Below are 26,958 nucleotides of genomic sequence, written 5' to 3' on the forward strand. Positions count from 1 at the left end.
TTGCCATCAATAAAATGCATTTGTGTTCATTGTCCGTAGCTTATACCTGTGGAGGTCTTCGGTTGCCGTGGTTTGCAGTTGTAAAACCTGTTGGATGTACTGCCAAATTCTCTAAAATGAAGTTGGAGGCGACTTATGGTAGAGAAATGAACATTCAATTCTATGGCAACAGCCCTGGTGGACATTCCTGCTGTCAGCATGGCAATTGCATGCTCCCTTAACTTGAGACATCTGTGGCATTGTGTTGTGACACAACTTCACATTTTAGTGGTCTTTTATTGTCCCCAGCACAAGGTGTAATGATCATGTTTTAATCAGCTTCTTGATATACCACATCTGTCAGGTGGATGGATTATCTTGGCAAAGGAGAAATTATCACTAACAGGGATGTAAACAAATTTGTAACAATTTGAGAGAAGCTTTTTGTTAGTATTGAACATTTCTGGGATCTTTTATTTAATCTTATGAAATGTGGGACCAACACTTTGTTGCGTTTTATATATTTAATCCATTTTTAATTCAGGCTGTAACACAATAAAATGTGGAGTAAGGTGATGGGTATGAGTATATTCTGAAGGCACTGTAGGACAGACACTTCAAAACCTTGTTCCTTAGGATAAATTTTGACTTTTTTTGCAATTTTTGAATGTTATTCAATGTGTTTCTATGGGCTATAGCAATAAAGGCCAAATTCAATGTTTCATCAAATTATTTCTATATATTTTTGTATACCTACAGGGGTCCTAAAATTCTAAATCAAATGGCTAAATAATGAATTTGACAGTCTTAAAATAATTTCATATATTAGCTTAGTAGATATTGCAATTTAAGTGCTTAGACCTAAGATGCACTATGCAGAAATAGCTCCACTTTTTTCCCAGTTGCTAAAATTGTAGTAGTTTGCCTAATTTCAGTTTGTGACAAAACAAGCAGATATAGTGTTAAGCTGCGGTCCCCAACCACCGTACCAGTCCGCAGCACATTCGCTACCGGGCCGCACGGAAAGGATTATTAATAAAATAAATACAAATTATAAGTAAAATAATTACATAGCCTATAAATTATATTTGTGCAGTAATAACATTGAACTTGGTGTGGTCTGATCTCACGCCCACGACAGTTTACAGATTTTGAACTTGAGTAATGCGTGCCGTGAATTCATCACGGTCTGCGTGAGCTGTGTTACCCACCAACTTTGTACTGGCTAGCTACGTTAGCTGACATGAATAAAAACTAACGTCGCTGGAGAGCTTCTTCAGAAGGGTTAAGGGAGCTAAAAGTTCCAACGACAATGTCGATAATGCAGAGCCCGAGACTGCAAAAAAAGAGCCTCATTCAATAGAAAATATGAGTCCTACCTAAAATATGGTTTTATTGCTAAAGGTGACTCGCATGCTCCAAGCCCCCGGTGTGTAGTATGTGGAGATAGGCAATGAAGCCCTCAACTGCTTCGCATTGAATCCAAGCACTATGCTCTTAAAGACAAACCTGTTGAATTTTTTGGAGCGACGAAAACGTGAACTAGGACAGAAGCAAGTCTTGAAAGCTACCGCATCAACAAACGTGGCTGCACTGAGAGCGTTATACTTAGTGGCTAGCCGTATTGCTAAGGCCAAGAAGCCTTTCACTATTGGCGAGGAGTTGATTCTACCTGCTGGACATTTGCTGTGAACTCTTAGGAGAGGCTGCAGTTTAAAAAATAGCACAGGTTTCTCTTTCGGCTACCACTGTCACTAGGCGAATTGATGAAATAGCAGAGGACGTTGAGGCTTAATTGTTAGAGGCTTAACGAGTCACCATGGTATGCAATCCAGGTTGACGAATCTACCGACGTCGACCACAAGGCAATACTGCCTGTTTGTGAGATTATATATATATATATATATATTTCAGGATGATATTTCAGGATGATGTGCATGAGGATATGTTGTGTGTGCTGTCCCTGCCGACTAACACAACGGCCGCAGAACTATTCAAGTCTTTGGATGATTACATGTCAGGAAAATTGGATTGGTCATGTGTTGGCGTATGCACGGATGGGGCTGCTGCCGTGACTGGATGGTTGTCTGGTTTTACTACCCGGGTTAGAGGTTGCGCCTGAATGTGAGTCTGCGCATTGCTATTCACAGAGAAATGCTGGCTAGCCGAAAAATGTCACCTGACTTGAACGTTGTATTGAATGATGTTATTAAAGTTATCAATCACGTCAAAGCACATGCCCTTAACTCACCTTTGTTTGGGCAGCTTTGTGAGGAAATGGACGCAGAGCACAAATGCCTTCTCTTATACCAGTGCTTCTCAATTATTTTCTGTTACGCCCCCCCCCCCCCCCCCCCCCTAGGAAGAAGTAAACATTTCGCGCCCCCCAACTCTCCGCCGCGAATTTGTCTATAAAATTGTTATAAAATCAAATCAAATTTTATTTGTCACATACACATGGTTAGCAGATGTTAATGCGAGTGTAGCGCAATGCTTGTGCTTCTAGTTCCGACAATGCAGTAATAACCAACAAGTAATCTAACCTAACAATTCCACAACTACTACCTTATACACACAAGTGTAAAGGGATAAAGAATATGTACATAAAGATATATGAATGAGGGATGGTACAGAACGGCATAGGCAAGATGCAGTAGTTGGTATAGAGTACAGTATATACATATGAGATGAGTAATGTAGGGTATGTAAACATTATATTAAGTGGCATTGTTTAAAGTGGCTAGTGGTACATTTTTACATAATTTCCATCAATTCACATTATTAAAGTGGCTGGAGTTGAGTCAGTATGTTGGCAGCGGCCACTAAATGTTAGTGGTGGCTGTTTAACAGTCTGATGGCCTTGAGATAGAAGCTGTTTTTCAGTCTCTCGGTCCCTGCTTTGATGCACCTGTACTGACCTCGCCTTCTGGATGATAGCGGGGTGAACAGGCAGTGGCTCGGGTGGTTGTCCTTGATGATCTTTATGGCCTTCCTGTGACATCGGGTGGTGTAGGTGTCCTGGAGGGCAGGTAGTTTGCCCCCGGTGATGCGTTGTGCAGACCTCACTACCCTCTGGAGAGCCTTACGGTTGTGGGCGGAGCAGTTGCCGTACCAGGCGGTGATACAGCCCGACAGGATGCTCTCGATTGTGCATCTGTAGAAGTTTGTGAGTGCTTTTGGTGACAAGCCGAATTTCTTCAGCCTCCTGAGGTTGAAGAGGCGCCGCTGCGCCTTCTTCACAACGCTGTCTGTGTGGGTGGACCAATTCAGTTTGTCCGTGATGTGTACCCCGAGGAACTTAAAACTTTCCACCTTCTCCACTACTGTCCCGTCGATGTGGATAGGGGGGTGCTCCCTCTGCTGTTTCCTGAGGTCCACAATCATCTCCTTTGTTTTGTTGACGTTGAGTGTCAAATATGTCACTCAGGTAGGCCAGTTTATAAGTACACCTCTGCATAACATTGTATCCTTATTAACATTAAAGAAAAAAATAGATCAACTTACAACAAAGGATAACTTTATTAACATTGTTTTTTAGTCTGTAACAGAAAAGACAAAGTGCATCAATTTGCCTGAAAAAAAAAAAAAAAAAAAAAAATTCAAGCCTTATTTAAACTGTAAACATTTTTTGACCATTTGATACTTAAAATGAAATAAATTCAAATTGATCAGCAACATTAACTCAGGAGCACAATATATGAAACACTTTGACCTATAAAACAAAAATGAATAAAACTATTTGTGCTGATTAAAAAAAAAAAAAAAAAAAAAAAAAAAAAAAATCAAAATGAGGAAGTCAGGATTAATGGCTACAATGAGCACGTTTTGCAGAGCACAGCTTTTCGAAGCGGGGTTTGAAGCATAATACTGCAACTCTCAGCTCCTGCTCAATGTTTAGCTGGGACCTTTACTTGGTCTTCAGTGCAGCAACAGCAGAGAAGCCATCTCACAAAGATAAGATGTTGCAAAAGGAAGAATGCCCATGGCCCTCTGCCCAAAGAGTGGATACTGCCTCTACACTCAGCCAGAATTCACTCAGTGTCTGTGATGTGAACCTCAGTCTCAATGTGGAGTCAGACGTCATATCAATGAACTGGTCCTCCTCTGCAGAGCTGAAACCAGTTGGAGCTGGTGCATTGAAAGGATCTCTCACCCAGTCATATTGGGAACTGTTTTCAGGGAAGTACTTTTTAAAGAATCCCATCAGTGATGAAATATGCTCCTTTAATATATGGAATCACTGAGGTGGCCTCATAGTCGGTAGTGTCAACAAATTCATGCAGGTTCTCGAATGAATCAGTATTTCCTTCAAGTCGCCGTCCCCACATTGCAAGCTTTCGAGTGAAAGAGCTGATCTTGTCTGTGACCTGAGGGAGGTGTTTATCTTTCCCTTGAAGCTGTAGATTTAGTTCATTTAGATTTCCAAATATGTCACTCAGGTAGGCCAGTTTTGCCAGGAAGTTCTCATCACAGTTGTTCTGTGAGGTCATACTTGTGCTCCTGCTCCGAAAACATTCTTATCTGCTCTCTGAGCTCAAACTCGGGACAAGACTTTTCCTCGTGACAGCCACCTTGCTTCACTGTGAAACAGCACAGCTTGATGTTCAGCTCCCATCTCCTCACAGATAGCAGAGAAGACTCTTGTTTTTAGTGGTCTGGTCTTTATAAAATTGACTACACCTACAATGTCAGTCATAACCTCACTTAATTCAGAGGAAAGGTGCCTTGATGCCAGTGCTTCTCTGTATATAACACAGTGTGTCCACTCAGCATTAGGTGAGGCCTTCTTGAGTGCCCGAAGTCCTTCTCATCCCTGCCATGGTCTGTGCACCGTCACTGCAAACACCAATGCAGTTCTCCCACTTTAGCCCATTCTCAGTCAGGAAGCAGTCCAGCATTTTGAATAGCTCTTCAGCTGTGGCTCTGTCTCTGACATATTTACAAAAAAGTAGATCCTCACACAGGGAGTTTGTCATGTCAAAACGTACATAAGCGATAAACAAACAGTCTTTGTTGCTTCATCGAACTGTAAGGCAAAACGTTTGTCTGAGTTTATCTACCAGCTGTTCTTTAAGATCGTCAGCAATGTCATTTATATGTCTGGCGACAGTGTCATTGGACAGAGGGATAGTTTTTATTTTTGCAGCACTTGCGTCATCCAGCATGACAGAGACCATGTCTAATGCTGCAGGCAGTATCAGCTCCTCTGCTATGGAGTTTTTTTGTTGTTGCACTGAGCAATTTGGTACGCCACCTTATATGATGCTAACAGTGCTTGCTGGTTTACTGAAGTAGCATTCACAAAGCGTGACGATTGTTAGCAATATTCGGCACGTTTTCACTGAAGAAACTCAAGCGGCTTATCAGCGTGTTTGGGGTGTAATGTCTTTAAGTGACGCCTTAATTTATTTGGCTTCATGCTGTCCGCTGCCAACATTTTTAGACACAGTAAACATACCGGTCTTTCCTCGTCTCCCACCGTAGTCACAGTGAAGCCAAGTGCTACATACGCGTCGTCATATTTCCTCGTCTTAGCTTTCGGGAGACTTACCTTTGTCTCATTATCTCCGTCCCTCTCTGCCTTTTCATCCCTGTTAAATATTTTTCCATGATGTCTCTTAAGGGTTTGTTATCTGCACTTCATATCTCCTGCTCTGTGCTGTGTGCTCTTGTTAGGTGCAAAAATTAGCCTACTCGCTGCGGCAAAAAAAAGCATGTTCCCCGGGGTCACGCTCCCCCCCTGGCATCGCTCCGAGCCCCCCCAGGGGGGCGCGCCCCACTATTTGAGAAGGACTGTCTTATACACAGAAGTCAGATGGCTATCCAGGGGGAGATGGCTTGCCAGAGTGTGAGTTACGAGACCGCTGCAGAGGTTTCTTTAAGAAAAAAAAGTCACCACTGGCAGAACATTTCAATGACGAGGAATGGGTCGCAAAACTCGCTTACCTGTGTGACATATTCAACCTGCTCAATGAACTCTATCTGTTACTTCAGGGGAGAATGACAACCATCTTTAAGTTGGCAAATAAAGTGGCTGCATTCAAAGCTAAACTGGAACTGTGGGGACGGGGAGTAGACCGGAGCATATTTGTCATGTTCTAAACATTAGTGGGGATTTTGGGAGAGACTGAGACAGGGCTGTTTTTCTCCCAGCTGGTGTGTGATCACCTAGCTTCGCTGTCAATGGAGTTTGAGCGTTACTTCCCAACAGCCAAAGACCCACGAAGTGCGAAGGAATGATCCACGACCCATTTGTGAATGTCCCAGGTGAATCGTCCATGTCCGTGCAGGAAGAAGATCAACTCCTTGAGGTTGCAAATGACGGTGGCCTTAATTATGTTTGAGAACTTCATCTCTGCCGACGTTCTGGATTAAAAGCAAGGCAGAATATCCTGAGTCACAAACATACTGAAAACGTTACTTCCATTTCCAACATCCTATCTCTGCGGTTTTCCGCAATGACTGCAACCAAAACGAAATTACAGAGTATGGACATAAGGGACAGGGAGTCACTGTCTCCCATCACCCCTAGATGGGACCGTCTTGTTGCTGGGAAACAAGTTCAGGGCTCCCACTGATTCAGCGATATGGTGAATTAGTGTTTTTATTAAATGGTCATTAAGAGAAAATATATAAAATATGCATTTTGATTTTATAATGTCATCACGTTAGACCTACTTAAACTAAAATGTTATGAAAAAGCGTCTATACTAAACTTATAGGCCTAATCGATGTCCCGGTCCTTATCGTGACCTCCCCTCAACGGCCTGTCCAGGAAAATATTGTCTGAGACCAGTCCGTGGTGCAAAAAAGGTTGGGCCGCTGGTGTAGAGAATTGTTGTATCTAAACTGCTGTGAATGATCTTTTCCATAACCAAAAATATTTTGAAGCTGGTGTACAACACAAAGTAAATGACGCAAAAATGAAACTTAAGAACGGGAAGCATAGATATAGCGTGCACAGAACATATACACTGCTCAAAAAAATAAAGGGAACACTTAACAACACAATTTAACTCCAAGTCAATCACACTTCTGTGAAATCAAACTGTCCACTTAGGAAGCAACACTGATTGACAATAAATTTCACATGCTGTTGTGCAAATGGAATAGACAAAAGGTGGAAATTATAGGCAATTAGCAAGACACCCCCAATAAAGGAGTGGTTCTGCAGGTGGTGACCACAGACCACTTCTCAGTTCCTATGCTTCCTGGCTGATGTTTTGGTCACTTTTGAATGCTGGCGGTGCTTTCACTCTAGTGGTAGCATGAGACGGAGTCTACAACCCACACAAGTGGCTCAGGTAGTGCAGCTCATCCAGGATGGCACATCAATGCGAGCTGTGGCAAGAAGGTTTGCTGTGTCTGTCAGCGTAGTGTCCAGAGCATGGAGGCGCTACCAGGAGACAGGCCAGTACATCAGGAGACGTGGAGGAGGCCGTAGGAGGGCAACAACCCAGCAGCAGGACCGCTACCTCCGCCTTTGTGCAAGGAGGAGCAGGTGGAGCACTGCCAGAGCCCTGCAAAATGACCTCCAGCAGGCCACAAATGTGCATGTCTGCTCAAACGGTCAGAAACAGACTCCATGAGGGTGGTATGAGGGCCCGACGTCCACAGGTGGGGGTTGTGCTTACAGCCCAACACCGTGCAGGACGTTTGGCATTTGCCAGAGAACACCAAGATTGGCAAATTCGCCACTGGCGCCCTGTGCTCTTCACAGATGAAAGCAGGTTCACACTGAGCACATGAGCACATGTGACAGAGTCTGGAGATGCCGTGGAGAACGTTCTGCTGCCTGCAACATCCTCCAGCATGAGCGGTTTGGCGGTGGGTCAGTCATGGTGTGGGGTGGCATTTCTTTGGGGGGCCGCACAGCCCTCCATGTGCTCGCCAGAGGTAGCCTGACTGCCATTAGATACCGAGATGAGATCCTCAGACCCCTTGTGAGACCATATGCTGGTGCGGTTGGCCCTGGGTTCCTCCTAATGCAAGACAATGCTAGACCTCATGTGGCTGGAGTGTGTCAGCAGTTCCTGCAAGAGGAAGGCATTGATGCTATGGACTGGCCCGCCCGTTCCCCAGACCTGAATCCAATTGAGCACATCTGGGACATCATGTCTCGCTCCATCCACCAACGCCACGTTGCACCACAGACTGTCCAGGAGTTGGCGGATGCTTTAGTCCAGGTCTGGGAGGAGATCCCTCAGGAGACCATCCGCCACCTCATCAGGAGCATGCCCAGGCATTGTAGGGAGGTCATACAGGCACGTGGAGGCCACACACACTACGGAGCCTCATTGTGACTTGTTTTAAGGACATTACATCAAAGTTGGATCAGCCTGTAGTGTGGTTTTCCACTTTAATTTTGAGTGTGACTCCAAATCCATGGGTTGATAAATTTGATTTACATTGATCATTTTTGTGTGATTTTTGTTGTCAGCACATTCAACTATGTAAAGAAAAAAGTATTTAATAAGAATATTTCATTCATTCAGATCTAGGATGTGTTATTTTAGTGTTCCCTTTATTTTTTTGAGCAGTGTATATACCGCTTCTGAGGCTTGCTTTCAATGACCGACAGATCTATAATACTTTTCTATGTGAACATTTCTATGTGAATTTGGACAGGTTGACCAAAAAGTTACATTTTGCAGCTGTAAGTTTTCAAAAATGTATCAAAACATTTAAAAATAAATAATAGGTTAACACTGTAGGCTTTTAAATTATATCAAACGCAACCGTATATCTTTTCCAGTGATGAAGACATGGATGTCTCATGGGTGGGGTATGCACTTTCTGACCACTGCCATGGGCAAACATGTATGGAACGTTTTAAATCAAAAGGGGTGCTGTCAAAAAGTGAATTCAAATGGATTTACCCATAAATGATCAAATAGTGAAAACAAACTGCACTGAAATGCTTTTTGTCACGTTGACTCAAGTCTTTGACCACACATCAGAAACCCGCAATGTCGACAATGCCTGCTTAACGTCCCTTTCAAATGGCCAACACCACCTGTACTTTGAAGGGCGCACGAGTGCTGTGCCGCCACTGGGATGAACCCATTGAACCATAGTCATCATAAAACCCTGCTACTTAGTGCTCTCTGCAGCAAGCCACATGTTAGGTAATGCAAAGCCATGGCCACTGGCATGCCCCAAATCCCAGCTGTGGATGCATAAGGGTGCAGCTGCGTGGCATGTGGAAGAGGCCATCCTCTAACCACCCTCCTTTTCTTGCTGTCTTTTATACACTCCCTCTTCTTTGCAGCAGCTTTTCTAGGTTGCCTGACACTGGGGCGTGTGGTGCACACTTCACCATGAGCGAGGGCACAAATGTGGAACCTGGCGGGCAGGAGGGGCGGTGGTTGTGGCATCCTTAAGGGGCCTCTCTCTCTTTTCTCTTCACCTCCCTCCTTTCCCCTCCACCATTATCTCCCTCTCTCTGTATCGGTCTTCCTCTCGCACATACACTTTCTTCATCCTTCTCTCCTCCCCTCCCTCTCTGGCTTGGCCATGTGCCCAGCTGTGAGGGATTTGGGTTCATTTGAGTGCTGTCGTGTGTGTGTGTGTGTGTGTGTTTTGAGTAGGCAAGTTCTTTTGAGGGAGCGAGAGTGTTGGCCACAGGCCCAGTCCATTTTTTTCCCCCAGCAGCAGTGACTGGGTGGGCGGGCGAGCTTCGAGAGGGAGGAATGCTCTGGTTTGTAGCAGTGTGCCTGAACCAGGAGTGGTTGTCTGTGAGATTCCAAGGGGGGGGTGTGTGTGTTGCAAGTATGAGCCATTCTTGTGACATTTGGTATGCTAGCACTGGGTTTTGTGTGTGCCTGTTCGCATGACATGACTATTTGTATCAAAACCTAAAGGTGTTGTGAGAAAAGGATGTGTTTACTGCATATGTTTGTGTTGGACTGCATGCTTTATCTTGCAGCTTGCTTGGTGTCCACAGGTGAGAGTATCTAAAAAAAAAAAAAATCTTACACGGTAACGAAATTGCACTGAACCTCTGAGTTTTCACTTAAAATGTATGCCAAACAAAAAAACATTGATTTCAAAGTTTAACAAACCATGCAACTCTATGCACAAGGACTACTTTTAATTTATACTGAAACATTTACAAAAATATGTTTACTGGAAGAACTATTCTGATGCGAAGTTTGGCAACAGAATTTCGATTAATATCTCCTTCATGGTTTCCAAAAACTTGACTAAATATCTGCTCCGAATTAAGATTCAATGACGTCTGCGGAAAGAATGGCGTCGGCTATGTTATTGCATGTTGACACAATCTATTTTGGTTTTTGAACCTCAATAAGTGAATTGCGATAATGGAATTTCTTCATGGGTGCCTGTACTATACAAAAATGCATAATTATGGATGAGGAATTTGGACAGTAGAGTACAGTACATTATAGTGTACTCAAATCTAGTGTGCTCTACTGTGTACTGAACTATACTCTACTGTGCTGTCCAAACTTGTGAACCAATCTGTGGTTTGTGACTACTATGATTTCCCATTGTAGCCAATTAAATTGCAGAAATTCCATTACCGATTTGGAACCAATCATAGACAACTTTAGTTCACAGGAACACTGTTCTCTTTCAGTGCATTCCAAAGAGCCAGACATAAGGGGGGGTGCAAAGAAGGGGAAAGAGGGGTGTATTCAGCAGATTTTTTACTTGGACTTGGTCTACCTTTTACCGCCTCTGTTCTCATTGGCTAGTCCCAGTCAATAGTGCCCTCACTGTAGCCCCCCCAGTTCCTTTTGAAGTTATCACTGGATAATTTCAAGGCAATTCCTATGGTCTGCATATAGGTCTGTCTGAGATTCATTACACTGTACATCCCATTCTGGGGGGAAAATATGACATGAGGGAAAATTGATAGTTGTATATCAGGATATTATAGTTGACGATACATCTTTTCTTTTTCGTGGCAAAACTTCAGTATTTTTCCTTCATAGCTTGATCTCCTTTTTAAATAGGGAGCCAATTTCTTTACAGCACTTATATTTCCATGACAGATCAAAACTCGTTTTCTCATGGATCTCTTGTCCCTGCAGCAGACATATGCGACCCACCACCTGGATTCGGTGCTATGTAGCAAAATTTGAAGTTTAGTTTTTTTTCTATACATTAGATAGAAGTAGAGACTCCGACCTAGAAAATGGAGTTGCAGTTGTGGAATAATGGGAAAGTAATTCTGTTTTGAAAGTTGAATTTGTAACCCCACTTTTGAGAAAATGTCCTGTGAATGTTTTGGTACACCTACTGGAGAGCTTTGTCGACACCCTAGCCCCACCCAGCTCTTAACCTCTCTGGGACGGTAGCGTCCCACCTCAACAACAGCCAGTGAAATTGCAGGGCGACAAATTCAAAACAGAAATCCCATAATTAAAATTCCTCAAACATACAAGTATTATACACCATTTTAAAGTTAAACTTCTTGTAAATCCAACCACAGTGTCCGATTTCTAAAAGGCTTTACAGCGAAAAGCACACCATGCGATTTAAGTTAGGTCAGCGCCTAGTCACTGAAAACCATACAGCCATTTTCCAGCCAAGGAGAGGGCTCACAAAAGTCAGAAATAGCGATTAAATTAATCACTAACCGTTGATCTTCATCAGATGACACTCATAGGACTTCATGTTACACAATGTATGTTTTGCTCAATAAAGTTCATATTTATATAAAAAATCTGTTTACATTGGCGCATTGTTCAGAAATGCATTGTCTCAAACATCCGGTGACAGTGCAGAGAGCCACATCAAATTACAGAAATACTCATAAAACTCAAACATTGATCTAAGATACAAGTGTTTAACATGCATTTAAAGATAAACTTCTCCTTAATGCAACCGCTGTCAGATTTCAAAAAGGCTTTACGGCGAAAGCACACTTTGCGATTGTTAGGTTAGCGCCTAGCTACAGAAAACCATACAGCCATTTTCCTACCAAGGAGAGGTGTCACAAAAGTCAGAGTTAAAATGAATCACTTACCTTTGATCTTCATCTGATGGCACTCCCCGGTCTCCATGTTAGACAAATGTTCGATAAAGTCCATTTATGTCCAAATACCTCCTTTTTGTTCACGTTTAGTCCAGTAATCAAAATGCACAAAGTCAAAAAAGTTCTATTACAGTTTGTAGAAACATGTCAAACGATGTATAGAATCAATCTTTAGGATGTTTTTATCATAAATATTCAATAATATTCCAACCGGACAATTCCTTTGTCAATAGAAATGCAAAGGAACGGAGCTTGCGCTCACGGCTGCGCGCGTGACTAAACTAATGGCTTTCAGCCAGACCCCTGATTCAAACAGCTCTTATTCGCTCCCCCTTCATAGTAGAAGCCTGAAACAAATTTATAAAGATTGTTGACATCTAGTGGGAGCCTTAGGAAGTGCAATATGACCCCATAGACACAGTATATTGGATAGGCAATCACTTGAAAAACTACAAACCTCAGATTTCCCACTTCCTGGTTGGATTTTATGAGTTATGTTATACTCGCAGACATAATTCAAACAGTTTTAGAAACTTCAGTGTTTTCTATCCAAATCTGCTAATAATATGCATATCCTAGCCTCTGTGCCTGAGTAGTAGGCAGTTTACTCTGGGCACGCTTTTCATCCGGACGTGAAAGTACTGCCCCCTGCACCAGTGAGGTTAAGGATTCAAAGTGTAGTAAACGACCAAAGATTTCAAGACTAAAAGTGATGTAAGTAGTAGCAAAAAGTAGTAAAATACAATATCCAGCCCTTGGCCTATATCCTAATCTGACTTTGGTACAGGCCGTGTTCTTCACATTACTGTCTCTGGTAAACACACTATCAATTAAAATCAAAGTCTATTTGTCACATGCACAGGATATAGGTGTAAACAGTACAGTGAAATGGTTTTGAATAGTGGAGTCTTTTTTTTTATAGACATGTAGCTAGCTGAACAATGAACCATAATCCTAACTCTTAATGCGTTCAAAACAACTGGGAATTCAAGAAGAAAAAAAGTTCATTGGAAAAATCTATTAACGGTCATCCAACTCAGGAACTTGGGCCACTTTCTAGAGCTCCGACTTTCCAACCTCAAGATCACTGATGTCATGATTTGACAGAGTTCCCAGTTTTGAACGCGGCAATACTACCATGCATGAATCTGGAGGTAGCTAAAGCTAACCAACTAGGTTCAATGTTAGCTAGCTAACATTAGGCTATATCTAGTAATGCAAATGGTTTTCTGAGATCCAAATAATATTACTACACAGATCATACACGTGACGGTAGCTAGCGAGCCAGCCAGCTAACGTTAGCTTGCTAGCTAGCAGTATACTTTAACTTGCAATGAAAATGACTTTCTGACAAAATTAGAAACATACAAAATCTGAAAATGTAGCTAGACCCTTACCTGTAAACGTTGCCTTTAGTTTGAAGATGTAATCTGGAGATGGGTGTTATACAACAACCTTCTTTCTTATCTTTTTGGACTCTCCACATTTGGCAATCATCTCTCTGCTTCCACCTGGCATTCTTCTTCCGTGACGACATCTTTTCTTCCCCACCATTGTCACCGGAAGACTACAATGTCTGGTTAAATGAAAAAAGTTTTTAGCTAAATCAGGGGTTTCCTCATTGTCTGATTCATTTTCAGAGTCAGTCAGTATGGCACCATCATCCTCCAGAAAGTACAGAGCTTTGCGACAGCGCTTTTAACTTCAGGGTAGCAATGTTCAGCAGTAGCAAAACTTTTTCAGATCTTCATGATCATTTTCAAAAGCCATGGTTGATAAGATTATCCACACATACTGAGCAGCACATGTTATATATTGGTCTGCATTTAAGTTTGTTAGAAAGGCACATGGAATTTCTGCAAAAAAATGCATACAAGTGAAAACTTCATACCTTTCCTGTGACGTGCGCCGTAAGCCTAGTTTCTTGAAATGGGTCACATATGGTGAGCAGGATGTTTTTAGAACATCGAATCACAATAAAATCATAGTATCGAATCACAATACATATGGAATTGAGAATTGCAATGCATATCGGCACCTAAGTATCGTTCATATCGTGAGGTCCCTGGCAATTCACAGCACTAACGTATACATAGGTCTGTGATTGATACCAGTATTGCAGTATTGTTTTCCTTTGCGAAAAGGAAACCTCGAAGCAGACAACTCTTTGGTCCTTTTTAAAAACCTGCTTTATGTCAAATATTGTGTGCTATAGCTTGGAAAATACATTTTTGATTGACAACATTACACGGCTGCAAGACCTTTTTAGCGTGGCTCGTTGAGTTGGGACATCCTATGGAAATGTGTGTTTATGTTAACCGACAGCTTCCCACCAAGTCTAAGCAATGAAAAACAACTCTCGCATTCTCCCCCCTTCCTGGCTCCCTCACCTAAATCTCTAGGTAGTCCTGTCAGCCTTCTTCCTCTGCTGTGTAGCAAGAGTGTTATAACACTGGGGCTCTATGTGCTGCAAAGCAACAAAGGTCAGTGTCTGACTTCCTGCTTGCCTCAATGCAGACAAAAAATGCCATGTTTTCACCTCTTTGGGCGCACTGTACTACCTCCCTAACTCCCCAGGGAGACATTACATTCAGACAACCGCTTGACCCTTTGTACTGCACAGATCAAAGGCCATCCCAGGGATAGAGTAGACTTTCCTAATATTCTACTGAGGGGAGATTACATGCACCGTTTTGTGTTAAAGTAACTGCCCAGTGAATATCTTAAATTCATATTCTGTTAACTCACACCCAGATAATGTTGACACTTAACCCCACCTTAAACAGACTATTAAAAAAATAAAATGGTTGTTATTTCCTCATAGAACATGTCAACTCCCTGCGAGGATCAGCGGTCTCGAGAATGAGCTGGCCAATCAGCGCCCTGCATTCAAATTTTTAGTATCCTTTTATATACCCATACCATTCTGTTGGGTTATGCCCACACCATTCCAACACAGAACAGCTTCTAGCCAAGGTTGCCAAAATAATGGGCAACTGGGCATTTTTATAAATGATCCTTAGAATGAAGTTAATTAATTCAAGAATCACCTGTGTGGAAGCACCTGCTTTAAATATATACAAAAGGAGTACTTCTGGGAAGGTTGTGGAGCTACAACAATAGCCCGTAACAAGACCGCAGAAGATATAATCGTCGATGAAAAAGATGGCTAATGCTAGCACCAGCAAAAGAACCCTCATTTCGTGATGTGATAGAGGAATTGCGCTCACAGGCTTACGAGAGGAACTTCGAGAAGATGTACGAAAATAACTAATGCGTTAAAGAAGGACATTAACCAGAAACTCGACAAACAAAACTATACAGCATATCTACAAGAATAGGGGATGCAGAACAGCGCATTGGGGAAACGGACACATGGAACACTGCAGTCAAGGAAATACTTTTTCCTTTTTCCTTGTCTTTGAAAAGCCATCACGCACTACAGGCAAAAGTGACAGAACTCAAAGGTTTTTCACATCGAAACAACAGACTTTATTCCGTGCAGAGGGCGCAGAAAGACTCTATGCCCAAATTCGTGGAGGGTCTATTCAAAGAAATACTTGGAGACGACACTGACCTGGGGATCGAGAGAGCACACCATGCTCTGGCCTCAAAAAAAACCCCAGCGGCGCCCCACCAAGATCCATAGTATTACGGTTCTTTAATCAGGACTACGCGGGAGAGATACTGAAAAGGAAGGAATACACCCCCATCAAGAAAGCACTTAGCGGAATTTCGCTTCCAAACACCATTCCCAGCAAAATTGCAGGTATTTCTGGATAATGGCCCGGTTACATACGAGCGTGCAGACGAGGCGGCTGAGGACCTGTAGTCGAAGGGGCATCCCAGTGAAGTATACCGCAAGGAGAAAAGCATCTTCACCGACGGAAAGACTCGAGCAGGATCATTTTCGGCGAGCAGAGTCAAGGAAAGCGGGAAATCACCTCGGCGAGAAGACGTTCACATTCGAGAGACTCAGGCATTTCCAGCGAAGATGGAAGACACTGAATTGGATTTAACAGACTTAATAGTTACCGCGAGCTGTTTAGACATATTGGGTTGTTACCGTTGATATTGCAATAGGAGAAATTTGGGATGCACGGTTCTATTGGTGAACATATCGGAATCGGCCGACATTAGCTCAAAAATGCGAACATCAGTGTTGGCCCGATGTCTGGTTTAACGCCGATTGTTAAAAACCGATGTCAAAGCTACCGTGCATACCTATATAACGTAGGTACATGACGTAATGACGCCCACAATGTCTGTGTGGATCGAGCAGTCAACAAGTCGAGCAGTCATTTGAAAGAGTAAGAAAATGTCAGCGAGCCAACTCAAAGGTGAAATCCTTTTAAAGCCAAGATGATTGAATTCATTGCCCTTGACAATCAACTGTTCTATGTCGTGGGCGATGTTGACTATTGCCAACTGGCTAGGTTGCCACTTGTTCGGTTCATAAAAATAAATAGCTAGCCAGCTAATTTACCCGGTTGCTAACGTTATAAGCAGCCAGCTAGCTTCATCTGGCTAGTGAGGCTGGGCCTGGTTGTGTTGTGAAGCCAGCCACAATAAGGATTAGGCACAATAGTGGACTTTGCGGTCAGCCTTCAAAATAAAAGTATGGCAATTCTACTATTTGTATTAATTTGCATCACTGTCAATGACTGACAGTGATGCAAATAAATATAATTATGGCATAGTTTTATTTTGAAGGCTGACCGCAAAGTCCACTATTGTGCCTAATCCTTATTGTGGCTAGCTTCAAAATAGATGGGTCAGACCACCATTAATCAAATAAGAACTGTCTTATAAATTAGGGTTATTTTAGATGACACCTAGCTATATAGCTAGCTAACTATAGCAACTGAAACAGATTGTCGTTTTGCTATGTTTTTGGGGAAGAACATTGTTTGCATCTATGAGGAAGCTAGCTTTTTTTTTAATGACCAGCACTGTAGTTGCGTGAGACAACTTTACCAGCATCATAGCATATGTATCGATGAATTGTTGTGACATTTGAAATACGAGTGATAGGGTAATCAATGTTTTTAATAGCTACGTAAAATTATTAATGCCTTTTAAATGATTGTGCCGTGCAGTCATATTCAGGTACTGATTGGTCAACAAGCTTATTTGACACATCAAATAGTGTTATTTGACATATCTATTGACACGCAAAGACCCAAACGGCGTTCCATAGAAATCCTGGTTGAGAATGAACAATGAAACAGCACAGCAAGTAAGTGAAAGAAATAGGTTTTGAGTATGTTTTACTGATAGTGGGGACATATGTAAATGCCAACAAACTTTTTTGTGTGCGTGTGACCTTTTTAACCTTTCTAAGATATGTGGGACGCTAGCGTCCCAACTGGCCAACATCCAGTGAAAAATGCACAGTGCCAAATTCAAATAAATTACTATAAAATTTTACTTTGATGAAATCACACATTCAATATACCAAATTAAAGCTATTCTTGTTGTGAATCCAGCCAACGTGTCAGATTTCAAAAATGCTTTACGGCGAAAGCAAACAATGCTATTATCTGAGGATAGCACCCAAGCAAACAAACACAGACCATCATATTTCAACCCTCCAGGCGTGACACAAAACGCAGAAAGAAAGATATATAATTCATGCCTTTGACGAGCTTCTTCTGTTGGCACTCCAATATGTCCCATAAACATCACAAATGGTCCTTTTGTTCGATTAATTCCGTCTATATATATATATCCAAAATGTCCATTTATTTGGCGCGTTTGATCCAGAAAAACACCGGTTCCAACTTGCGCAACGTGACTACAAAATATCTCAAGAGTTACCTGTAAGCTTTGTCCAAACATTTCAAACTACTTTTGTAATACAACATTAGGTATTTTAACATAAATAATCGATAAAATTGAAGACGGGATGAACTGTGTTCAATACCGGAGGAAAACAAAGTGTAGCGAGCGTCTGTGTAACGCGCCTCTAACGAGTACACTTCCCTCGAGCCTCATTATGAAAAGTGTTACTTCTTCATTACTCAAAGGAAAAACCTCAACCAATTTCTAAAGACTGTTGACATCCAGTGGAAGCGATAGGAACTGCAAGAAGGTCCCTTTAGAAATCTGGATTCCCATTGAAAAGAGTGACCTCAACAACAAAAAATATCTGAATGGTTTGTCCTCTGGGTTTTGCCTGCCAAATAAGTTCTGTTATACTCAGACATGATTCAAACAGTTTTAGAAACTTCAGAGTGTTTTCCATCCAACTCTACTAATAATATGCATATCTTAGGTTCTGGGCCTGAGTAGCAGGCAGTTTACTTTGGACACGCTTTTCATCCGGATGTGAAAATACTGCCACCTATCCCAGAGAAGTTAATTAGGGAAGTTGGTTAAGAACAAATTCTTATTTACATTGATGGCCCGGATGCCGCTGGGCCAATTGTGCGCCGCCCTATGGGACTCCCAATCACAGCCGGATGTGATACAGCCTGGATTGGAACCAGGGACTGTAGTGATGCCTCTTGCACTGAGATGCAGTGCATTAGACCGCTGCCTCTCTGTGTGTGTGTGTGTAACTTTAACTGTACTAGAATGCTTAAGGCTGTAAAAAATTTAAATATTGCTATTTTTGTCAAGGAAAATATAGAATATCGTTATCAGCCAAAAATATATTGGTGCATCATTAGGTCAAATGTTAACCCCTATTTTTCCCCTAATGCTGAGCAAGGGTGATTAGCCAAAAGTGTTTTCTTTAAGGGACAAATTTATGTGTGATCACATTAACCTCTCTTGGGTACGTGAGACGTTAGCGTCCCACCTCTTCAACAGCCAGTGAAACTGCTGGGCGCCAAATTCAAATACATAAATATTCATTATAAAAATTCAGAAAACAAAACATATTTTACATAGGTTTAAAGATTAACTTCTTGTGAATCCAACCACGGTGTCAGATTTTAAAAATGCTTTACGGCGAAAGCATACCTTACGATTATTTGAGAACATAGCCCACTAGACAATTCATTACAAACAGTAACCAGCCAAGTAGAACAGTTACACAAGTCAGAAATAGAGAGAAAATTAATCCCTTACCTTTGATCTTCATATGGTTGCACTCAGCAGACATTCATTTACTCAATACATGTTCCTTTTGTTCTATCAAGTCTATATCCAAAAACCTCAGTTTTGTTCGTGTTTTCTTCAGTAATCCACAGGCTCAAACGCAGTCAAAACAGGAAGACAAAAAAATCCAAATTGTATCCGTAAAGTTCATAGAAACATGTCAAACGATGTTTATATTCAATCCTCAGGTTGTTTTTAGCCTAAATAATCAATAATATTTCAACCGGACAATAACGTTGTCAATTTAAAAGGTAAACAAGAAACGCACACTCTCTCCGTCTCGCGCATGAAAAAGCTCTGACACTTTAGGGTCGACTCATTGAGACTGCTCTTACTTCTTCATTTTTCAGAATACAACCCTGAAACAATTTCTAAAGACTGTTGACATCTAGTGGAAGGCATAAGACCTGCAATTTGAGTCCTAAGTCAATGAATACTGTAATGGCATTGAATAGAAAACTACAAAACCAAAAAAATAACAACTTCCTGAATTGATTTCTCAGGTTTTCGCCTGCCAAATCAGTTCTGTTATACTCAGACACTATTTTAACAGTTTTGGAAACTTTAGAGTGTTTTCTATCCAAATCTACCAGTTATATGCATATCATATCTTCTGGGCCCGAGAAGCAGGCAGTTTTAATTTGGGCATGCATTTCATCCAAAATTCCGAATGCTGTACCCTACCCTAGAGAAGTTAACATATCTATTAGCTCATGGTTAATGACACATTGACAACGGGGTGACAGAAGGGCATATCAAGGGGAGAATTCATGATATGCACGCTTGACCTATATAGTTTTCACTTGTTGCTTATACACGTCGGTTAATTACAAAATATTTTCGGTTCTGTTTGCGACTGCGTTACGCATTTTTATATCTGAGCGAGGGGCACCTCCTGCGGACAGGCTCATCCCCTCAAACCCCAGAGGCAAGAGACAGTCCTCTGACATGGGAGTCCAAATGCCAAAGTATTTTCCCACTTTGGTTTACTTTATTGTTCTTGTTTTTTTGTTAATTTTTAGGCTCATGTTTAAAGCAGGCAGTTATGGTGCACAGGTTTTTTTATTTATATCGATGCATCATCGGGAATTTAAGGTCCTAAGTCTCAATGTAAACGGACTGGGGAGTGCCATCAAGAGAAGTAAGGTAATAGCAAAGATGAAACGGGAGAGAGGTGACATACTATTCTGGCAGGAAACTCACTTATCCACACCTGAACACGAGAAACTCAAGAAAATGGGATATAGGAATAGTTTTTTTTCTTCTTACAAAATGGGAAGAAGGGGAGTTGCAATCTTGATCCCAAATTCAGTTAATTTAGAGTTTGTCAGAAATTAAAGATCATAATGGAGTTTACCTTACTTTGATAGCATACCAATAAATACTTTATGGGGGCTTAAAACAAGCATGCTGAATGATCCAGCATTCAAGGAATGAATAAAGAGAGAATTGAACATCTATCTGGTGAATAATGATAACGGTGAAGTGTCTCCTGCTACATTGTAGGATGCAGCTAAGGTGGTTATCAGAGGAAAGATCATAGCCACATCTCTCAAGAAAAAGATTAAAGCACAGAAACTTCTGAATTTACAGGAAACATTCAACTTAGAAAGGCCCCAGTCATTACAAAGACCCTCATATTACAAGAGATTCAAGGGTAAAACAAGAAATTGACCAGATTTATAGTGAAGAAGTGAAAAAGCTCAGATTCCTGAAACAACGATATTATGAAGCAGGCTCAAAGGCAACAAAATTACTAGCATCGAGACTCAGGAAACAAGCACGGAATACCATTTTCAAAATAAGACCCCAAAACAAAGATTACATGTAAATTGGATGAAATACAGAATGCATTTGAATCATATTACACATCTGTACAAGCAACCAGAGAACGCAGATGCACAGACAATAGAGCATTTTATTTTTTTAACTCACTTGATCTACCCTCAATTGGGGCAGAGCAAAATGATAGACTTACTTCAGAAATAACTACTGAAGAAATTAATAAAGCAATATCTAAAAGTAAACGAGTCTCCAGGCACTGATGGCTTCCCTTTTTAGAATGGTTCAAAGCCTTCAGAGAACAACTAACACCTACTTAAGGCCTTTTTTAACTGGACTTTACGGGAGGGGAGGGTTTTCCACCATCTTGGAGAGAAGCCATCATATCTGTAATCCCAAAAGAGGGTAAAGATAAGGAATGCAGTTCTTATAGACCAATTGCAATTCTGAACACGGATTATAAACTATTCATCAATAATAGCCAAAAGAATGGAAGACGTAATCCCAGAATTGATTGATCAGGATCAAACGGGTTTCATACGAAATAGGCAGACACATGACAACACAACTTTTTTTTATGGGATACACACAAGGCAATTCTTGTTCTTGTGGCATATTTTGGTTAAACTATCCCCAATTCAATGGAATTGCAACCCTCTGCATGCACAGTGCACTCTTCCATCACATATACAGCTGATTTCTCAAGATTTTGCACACTGAGATGTTATTGAGCCCACACTACTACACTGTCCGAGCCAAGGACTACATGCTTTCTGGTAAGTTTTGATTACAATACTGGGTGGGGTGAATATATATTTTATATGACATGATTTGTCTTAACTATTAAATAGTAGCCTACTGCAAAGTGTGTTTAAATCATTTCTAACTTGTTAACAATTTCTGCTACCCATATGGGTTTTAGCTTGCTAACTGAGGAGTGTTAATTAACCTGATTGATTTTTAAAACATTTATCTTACAAAGGAGTTAGATTTAAACTGCTTAACTATGTATCTGTACATGGAATTGTATTTTTATTTAACGTTTTTCCCCCTAATCTTTACAGGAAAATACCACGGGCACTATCTGATGTATGGAGACATTTCACTGCAGCTAATGTAAAAGGAAAAGCTGTGTACATTTGCAAATACTGTGCCAAATCATATGTGAAGAGTGCAACGAAGATGCAGAATCATCTGGCCAAGTGCATTAAGTTACCTCAGCGCTCACAACAAGCAACCTCTGACAAAAGACACTCTACTTCTATTTGAGGTGAAAATGATGAATCAGACACCTTATTGATAGCAACAGCTCATGGTCCTCCTGGAACCAACGTTTTTTTTTACTCAATGGAGAAACGTAATCAGAGAAATGCTAATGAATGTTTTGCTCTAGCTGTGTATGCAACTGGTTCACCTCTGATGCTCACAGGTGACGTGTATTGGAAGAGATTTCTGAATGTTCTTTGCCCAGCATACACCCCTCCAACCAGACATGCTTTATCTACTCATTTGTAATTAACTACATCGCCACCCCTCAACCAGTATTCTACAAGAGCACAGACATAAGGGACAACAGACACACTGGTTTCTACATTGCAGATGAGTTAAAGGCAGTCGTCAATGACCTTGGACCACAGAAGGTATTTGCACCGGTGACAGACAATGCTGCGAACATGAAGGCTGCTTGGTCTAAAGTGGAGGAGCCCTACCCTCAGATCACACCAATTTGCTGTGCTGCTCATGCATTGAATCTGCTCCTCAAGGACATCATGGCACTGAAAACAATGGATACACTCTACAAGAGAGCCAAGGAAATGGTTAGCTATGTGAAGAGTCATCAAGTTATAGCAGCAATCTACCTCACCAAGTAAAGTGAGAAGAATAAGAGCACCACATTGAAGGTACCCAGCAACACCCATTAGGGTGGTGTTGTCATGTTTGACAGTCACTTGGAGGGGAAGGAGTTTCTCCAAGAAATGGCCATATCACAGTCTGCCGATATGGACAGCCCCATCAAGAGGATCCTCCTGGATGATGTATTTTGGGAGAGAGTGGTAAGCAGTCAAACTGAAACCAATAGCAGTAGCCATTACATGGATTGAGGGAGACAATGCCATCCTGTCTGATGTTCGTTCACTCTGCTTGCAGATGTAAGAGAAGAAATCCGTACTGCCCTGCCCACTTCACGGTTGCTCCAAGCAGAGGAAACTGCAGTTCTGAAAATGTATCAAAAAGCGTGAAGACTTCTGCCTGAAGCCCATGCACCCCACAGTGTTGGACCCCAAGTATGCTGGCAAGAGCATCCTGTCTGGTGCAGAGATCAACAAGGCCTATGGTGTCATCACTACCGTGTCTCGCCACCTTGGCCTAGATGAGGGAAAGTTTCTTGGCAGTCTGGCGAAGTACACTTCAAAGCAAGGGTTTTGGGATGGAGATGCAATATGGCAGTCGTGCCGGCATATCTCATCAGCCACCTGGTGGAAGTGACTTTGTGGATCTGAGGCTCTTTCCCCAGTTGCCTCCATCATCCTCCAAATCCCACCAACATCAGCTGCCTCAGAGCGCAACTGGTCCTTGTTTGGGAACACACACCAAAGTACGCAACAGGCTGACCAATACAAGGGTTGAAAAATTGGTGGCCATCCGGGCAAATGAGGGTTTTTGAGCCTGAAAACGAGCCATCTTCAACAAGGTTGGAAAGTGACAGTGAAGATGAGGCCTCATAGTCTGATGTTCAAGTGCTGGACATTGAGGAGGTCCAGGGAGAAGACATGGAAGCCTGAGAGGAAGACAACCAAAGCTTGTATGTTGAAGATGTTTTTGGGATATGCGATGGATCATTGGGCATTATTCAATATTCCCTTTTGTTGTTCAGTGAAATCATGTGAAGAGTTAACTCATTAAATTAAATTTCTATTTGTAACTAAATTGTTTCTATTGGAAGGATTTAATCATTTGCAATTGTCTACTTATGATAAGGTGAAAGGATTATGTTTGTCTCCATATGCTATGGTAAATATATCAATGCAAAAAACATTACATTTATTGTATTAATATTCATTTGCATATATTTCTGTTAATTCCCACGGAAAGTTTCCACAACTGAATATTCCCCAAAATGTGCAACCCTACCTCAAGCACCTCTAAAATTAATCCAAGTATTCAGTAACGCATACAACTTGGGGTAACAAAAAAAATATTTAAAATCTTTACTTGGGTATTCAATCTTCAAAGAATTATTCTACAAACTATATTAAAAAGAAATGGGAGGAGGAACTTGACATTGAAATAACTGATGAAACATGGTTGAACATATTAGAGACTCAACAACTCAAGGTCATGGAGAGAATTCTGTTGGAAGAATGTTATACGTTTCTTCATAACACCTAAGCTGAAATCAAAACAGACTGGCTCCCTACACCCTTGTTGGAGAGAATGTGGGCTATCAAGGGTGGTTCACTCTCATATCTTTTGGTCCTGCTCCGCAATCAAAACTTACTGGGGAGAAATAAGATCGAACATTGGGGGGGAAAAATGGGATTTGACAGAACAAATATTAATTTCCTTGTACTTGGGTGAAATACCTGATAACTTACACAATAGAGAAAAGTACCTCTTGAAGATCCTACTGGCAGCCAGTAAAAAGGCGATCACTAGGAAATGGCTACAAAAATGATGTGCGCTGTAACTGCCAGATCCTTTTGGTTCTTTTACTTGTACTTTCTCTGTTCCTCAATAAAAACAAAAACAAAAAAACTTGTGTACACACACACGCCTCTTCAAATTAGTGGATTTGGCTATTTCAGCCACAGTTTTGGGAAGGCCCTTTCCTGTTTCAGCATGACAATGCCCTTGTGCACAAAGTGAGGTCCATACAGAAATGTTTGTAGAGATCGGTGTGGAAGAACTTGACTGGCCTGCACTGAGCCCGGACCTCAACCCCATCAAACACCTTTGAGATTAATTGGAATGCCGACTGCGAGCCAGGCCTAATCGCCCAACATCCGTGCCCGATCTCACTAATTCTCTTGTGGCTGAACGGAAGCAAGTCCCCACAGCAATGTTCCTACATCTAGTGGAAAGCCTTCCCAGTAGAGTGGAGGCTGTTACAGCAGAAAAGGGGGGACTAACTCCATATTAATGCCCATGATTTTGAAATTAGATGTTTGAGCAGGTGTCTACATACTTTTGGTCATGTAGAGTATTTTGCATCCCTCGTTTACTCAAATGTTTTTCATTTATTTTGGCAGTTAACTGTATCTGGCAGCTCGTTATTTACTCAAACAAATAATCTGGTGGGCTATGGTCGACAAAGGAGCATGTATGTTTAAAAATGTCCGGTCTTTGTTTTGGCCTTCTGAGCAGTTCACTGTTGGAACCTGTTCCTTTTTACTCCAGGCGAAATGATACTTGATAGGTAGATCAAAACAATTAAGGTGCGAAGTAAAGACTGTTAGTAGCTGCTAGATGGAGTGTGCAATGTAGTGCAGTGAGGAGGGAACTTGGAAGTCATTTGCTGACATCTCTGTCTCAGGAACCACATCAACATGTTATTTATTATCTGCAAAGATGTACATCTGGAATGTATTAGGGCTGTGAATTGCCAGAGACCTCACAATATGATATTATCACCATACTTAGGTGTCAATACAATATGTATTGCATTTCTCATTATATATTGCAGTTTGATGTTCCAAACATATTCCTCACCATGTGTCTGTCTGCTGCAGATGGATGAGAGAGCCATGAGATTATTTTGTTTTGTTGATCAGTCATGGAAATATAAGTGCAGAAAAAAAATTGTCTCCCTATTTAAAGATGCACTATGTAGGAATCGCTCCATTTCCTGGTTGCTAAAATTCAACTAGTTTGACAGAACAAGCACGTGTAGTGTAGAGAATCATTGTACCATCTAAACCACTGTGAAATATGTTTGTATTTTCAGCTGTTTGAAGCTGGTGTACAAAACTGAAAGTAAAAGACGCAAAACTTAAGCACGGGAAGCATGGAAATGGATCACACAGAACATATCTACCTCTTCTTAGACTTGCTTTCAATGATAATGACAGCTCTATAACTCACATTTCATTGTGAATTTGGTTGGGGTCGCACGAAGTTACACTACCGTTCAAAAGTTTGGGGTCACTTTGACATTTTCCATGAAGACATACATGAAATGAGTTGTAAAATGAATAGGAAATATAGTCAAGACATTGACAAGGTTATAAATAATAATTGTGTCCTTCAAACTTTGCTTTCGTCAAAGAATCCTCCATCTGCAGCCATTACAGCCTTGCAGACATTTTGGCATTCTAGTTGTCAATTTGTTGAGGTAATCTTAAGAGATTTCACCCCATGCTTCCTGAAGCACCTCCCAAAAGTTGGATTGGCTTAATGGGCACTTCTTACGTACCATACGGTCAAGCTGCTCCCACAACAGCTCAATAGGGTTGAGAGCCGGTGACTGTGCTGGCCACTCCATTATAGACAGAATACCAGATGACTACTTCTTCCCTAAATAGTTCTTGCATAGTTTGGAGCTGTGCTTTGGGTCATTGTCCTGTTGTAGGAGGAAATTGGCTCCAATTAAGTGCTGTCCACGGGGCATGGCATTGCCAAATCGAGTGATAGCCTTCCTCCTTCAAGATTCCTTTTACCCTGTACAAATCTCCCACTTTACCACCACCAAAGCACTCCCAGACCATCACATTGCTTCCACCATGCTTGACAGATGGTGTCAAGCACTCCTCCAGCATCATTGAATTTTTTTCAAAAACAAGGAAATATTTGAGTGACCCCAAACTTTTGAACGGAGTGTACATATTGTAGTTTAAAGTGATGGGGGAAACAATCTATTAATGGAAAATACTGGAGTTTTGTTGCAGTGGTACAGCCTACTAGCTCAAATAATATTCCGATTTTATGTAACTGTATTGATACCCCCATCACTAGAATGCACTTGGCATATGCTGTGCTAGACAGCACCTGCTGTCTGTTGTTGAAGACAATACAGTATCAGAATGTGAACCAGCATTACCCCCTCTATAATGCATGTCTTCTGTCAGTGCATTCATAAGCTCTTT

At 41.5% G+C, this 26,958-nt stretch overlaps 1 protein-coding gene across 3 annotated transcripts in view; it reads left to right on the forward strand.

Moving 5' to 3' along the window:
• Window positions 1-26,958, forward strand: part of LOC120019020 (RAC-alpha serine/threonine-protein kinase-like) — a 68,257-nt gene that overhangs the window by 14,821 nt on the left and 26,478 nt on the right. The window lies entirely within an intron of this gene.

This window comes from Salvelinus namaycush, chromosome 24 (assembly GCF_016432855.1).
Source record: "Salvelinus namaycush isolate Seneca chromosome 24, SaNama_1.0, whole genome shotgun sequence".
Lineage (NCBI taxonomy): Eukaryota > Metazoa > Chordata > Actinopteri > Salmoniformes > Salmonidae > Salvelinus > Salvelinus namaycush.